Here is a 4,384-nt window from a genome sequence, read left to right as displayed (position 1 = left end):
TAGGAAAATGGTACTTTACTCTTGATCGGTACGTTGGGACTTTGAAAATATTCGGGCGTTCCAATCGCTCGTCTGTTGCATCATAGCGCGTCTCGGCGCAATCGACCGATTCGCTCGATCCATTATTTTCGATTTACGGCTAAAATAAATTTTTCTAATTTTTTTCAATAACATATTCCTGCTTAAATAACTTTTTGACATAGGGATTAAGCATTTAGAACGATACATTGTTTAAAGTAAGGGCACTTTACTCTTGACATTTTACGGTTTTTTCAATTTTCTGAAAAATCCTATCATTAGATTTTTTTAAAAATACGATATTCTTGCTTAACTAACGTTTCTACATAGGGATTAAGCATTTAGAACGAAATCTAATGTCAGAAAATGGCACTTTACTCTTGACATTTTTCGGTTTTTTCAATTTTCTGGAAAATCCTATCATTAGATTTTTTTAAAAATACGATATTCTTGCTTAACTAACGTTTTTACATAGGGATTAAGCATTTAGAACGAAATCTAATGTAGGAAAATGGTACTTTACTCTTGATCGGTACGTTGGGACTTTGAAAATATTCGGGCGTACGCGGCGCGCTCGGCGCTTCGAACAGCTCCGGTGTCCCCATTATTTTCGATTTACGGCTAAAATAAATTTTTCTAATTTTTTTCAATAACATATTCCTGCTTAAATAACTTTTTTACATAGGGATTAAGCATTTAGAACGATACATTGTTTAAAGTAAGGGCACTTTACTCTTGACATTTTACGGTTTTTTCAATTTTATGAAAAATCCTATCATTAGATTTTTTTAAAAATACGATATTCTTGCTTAGCTAACGTTTCTACATAGGGATTAAGCATTTAGAACGAAATCTAATGTCAGAAAATGGCACTTTACTCTTGACATTTTTCGGTTTTTTCAATTTTCTGGAAAATCCTATCATTAGATTTTTTTAAAAATACGATATTCTTGCTTAACTAACGTTTCTACATAGGGATTAAGCATTTAGAACGAAATCTAATGTCAGAAAATGGTACTTTACTCTTGATCGGTACGTTGGGACTTTGAAAATATTCGGGCGTTCCAATCGCTCGTCTGTTGCATCATAGCGCGTCTCGGCGCAATCGACCGATTCGCTCGATCCATTATTTTCGATTTACGGCTAAAATAAATTTTTCTAATTTTTTTCAATAACATATTCCTGCTTAAATAACTTTTTTACATAGGGATTAAGCATTTAGAACGATACATTGTTTAAAGTAAGGGCACTTTACTCTTGACATTTTACGGTTTTTTCAATTTTCTGAAAAATCCTATCATTAGATTTTTTTAAAAATACGATATTCTTGCTTAACTAACGTTTCTACATAGGGATTAAGCATTTAGAACGAAATCTAATGTCAGAAAATGGCACTTTACTCTTGACATTTTTCGGTTTTTTCAATTTTCTGGAAAATCCTATCATTAGATTTTTTTAAAAATACGATATTCTTGCTTAACTAACGTTTCTACATAGGGATTAAGCATTTAGAACGAAATCTAATGTCAGAAAATGGTACTTTACTCTTGATCGGTACGTTGGGACTTTGAAAATATTCGGGCGTTCCAATCGCTCGTCTGTTGCATCATAGCGCGTCTCGGCGCAATCGACCGATTCGCTCGATCCATTATTTTCGATTTACGGCTAAAATAAATTTTTCTAATTTTTTTCAATAACATATTCCTGCTTAAATAACTTTTTTACATAGGGATTAAGCATTTAGAACGATACATTGTTTAAAGTAAGGGAACTTTACTCTTGACATTTTACGGTTTTTTCAATTTTCTGAAAAATCCTATCATTAGATTTTTTTAAAAATACGATATTCTTGCTTAACTAACGTTTTTACATAGGGATTAAGCATTTAGAACGAAATCTAATGTAGGAAAATGGTACTTTACTCTTGATCGGTACGTTGGGACTTTGAAAATATTCGGGCGTACGCGGCGCGCTCGGCGCTTCGAACAGCTCCGGTGTCCCCATTATTTTCGATTTACGGCTAAAATAAATTTTTCTAATTTTTTTCAATAACATATTCCTGCTAAAATAACTTTTTTACATAGGGATTAAGCATTTAGAACGATACATTGTTTAAAATAAGGGCACTTTACTCTTGACATTTTACGGTTTTTTCAATTTTCTGAAAAATCCTATCATTAGATTTTTTTAAAAATACGATATTCTTGCTTAACTAACGTTTCTACATAAGGATTAAGCATTTAGAACGAAATCTAATGTCAGAAAATGGCACTTTACTCTTGACATTTTTCGGTTTTTTCAATTTTCTGGGAAATCCTATCATTAGATTTTTTTAAAAATACGATATTCTTGCTTAACTAACGTTTTTACATAGGGATTAAGCATTTAGAACGAAATCTAATGTAGGAAAATGGTACTTTACTCTTGATCGGTACGTTGGGACTTTGAAAATATTCGGGCGTTCCAATCGCTCGTCTGTTGCATCATAGCGCGTCTCGGCGCAATCGACCGATTCGCTCGATCCATTATTTTCGATTTACGGCTAAAATAAATTTTTCTAATTTTTTTCAATAACATATTCCTGCTTAAATAACTTTTTTACATAGGGATTAAGCATTTAGAACGATACATTGTTTAAAGTAAGGGCACTTTACTCTTGACATTTTACGGTTTTTTCAATTTTCTGAAAAATCCTATCATTAGATTTTTTTAAAAATACGATATTCTTGCTTAACTAACGTTTCTACATAGGGATTAAGCATTTAGAACGAAATCTAATGTCAGAAAATGGCACTTTACTCTTGACATTTTTCGGTTTTTTCAATTTTCTGGAAAATCCTATCATTAGATTTTTTTAAAAATACGATATTCTTGCTTAACTAACGTTTTTACATAGGGATTAAGCATTTAGAACGAAATCTAATGTAGGAAAATGGTACTTTACTCTTGATCGGTACGTTGGGACTTAGAAAATATTCGGCCGTACGCGGCGCGTCTCGGCGCTTCGAACAGCTCCGGTGTCCCCATTATTTTCGATTTACGGCTAAAATAAATTTTTCTAATTTTTTTCAATTACATATTCTTGCTTAGATAACTTTTTTACATAGGGATTAAGCATTTAGAACGACATATTGTTTAAAATAATGGTACTTTACTCTTGTGATTTTTCGGTTTTTTTTGATTATTTTGAAAAATAAATTTTTGTAATTTTTTTAAATACGATATTCGTGATCAGTGAACGATTTCACATATGGATTAAGCATTTAGAATCGTGCGGAAGCGTTATTAAAAAAGTTTACTCGATGCGATGGGACTTTGAAAAGTTTGTGAAAATTTTCATATTGGGAAAAAATGTGTAATTTTTTGTCTAGTTTACGGTAATGTAATTTATTTTAATGTTTACTATAAATTTTTTTTTCGTTCGTTCACGCGCTATGTTACAACAGCACGGCCGGGCGGTCTGTTGCCGCGGCGGTTTACACTCACAAGCGCGCGTGCTATTCGGCCGGCGGCGCCGGCGTCCTTGCCGGCCGTTCGGTATCTATAAGAGATACACGGTCCGTGCGAGGCGGACGGAGCAGAGCGGGTTTTGGGCCAATTCTACGATCTCGGTCGAGAAGCTGTCTCAGAGCTCCTTCGGGGCTTCGGTCCTGACTGTTTCGTGCCGTTTACGTTACGGACTTTTCTCCACACAGCGTGGCCACGGGTCGGTGTCTTTGACCGAATGGCCCATATGTGGCAAGCCCTACGGGGTTGGTTACCCGTATGCACTTTGTATGTATACTCGTACTCACTGAGCATCAACTCTTCTGTCCGAGCGATGGAAAAATTTTTTAAACTGCATCTGTAAGATTTGGAAGCAAATCGTACCAATTGAAAACTGTGGCTAAAATGAATAGCCCAGTGGAGAGAGAAAACTATCAAAAAACTGATTTTTTAAATCAAGAGGTGTCAGAAATCGAAATGCCTAGCGCGAGCGGAAGAACACGCTTTCTCGCCAGTCCAGCATGTGTCCTGTCCGTTCTTCCTCGGCTTGCCGATTTTGCCCAGATCAGAGGTTTCGTGCTTCCGGCGGTCAGAAGATCAGCGTGAGCGTACGCGCTTCCACGACTATGGCATCACCCATGTACTTTTTCCTTTGAATATATTTGAGTACATAAAAAATATTAAAACATATAGAGAGAACTGTGTCTTGGATCTTAAAAATTTGTCAATAGCGATGATATATTATTACTTAACTTGAAGTATTTGTACGTTTTAGCTGGGACGTACATTTATCTTACAAGATGTTAATAGCGAGACTCTTGAAGATAAAATTATCTTGTGATTTTATGAAGGCAAAGATAGAAACGTACGAAGCTGGCGT

This window comes from Megalopta genalis, unplaced genomic scaffold, assembly GCF_051020955.1.
Source record: "Megalopta genalis isolate 19385.01 unplaced genomic scaffold, iyMegGena1_principal scaffold0052, whole genome shotgun sequence".
NCBI classification, from domain to species: domain Eukaryota; kingdom Metazoa; phylum Arthropoda; class Insecta; order Hymenoptera; family Halictidae; genus Megalopta; species Megalopta genalis.
Note: the sequence above shows the minus strand (reverse complement) of the source record.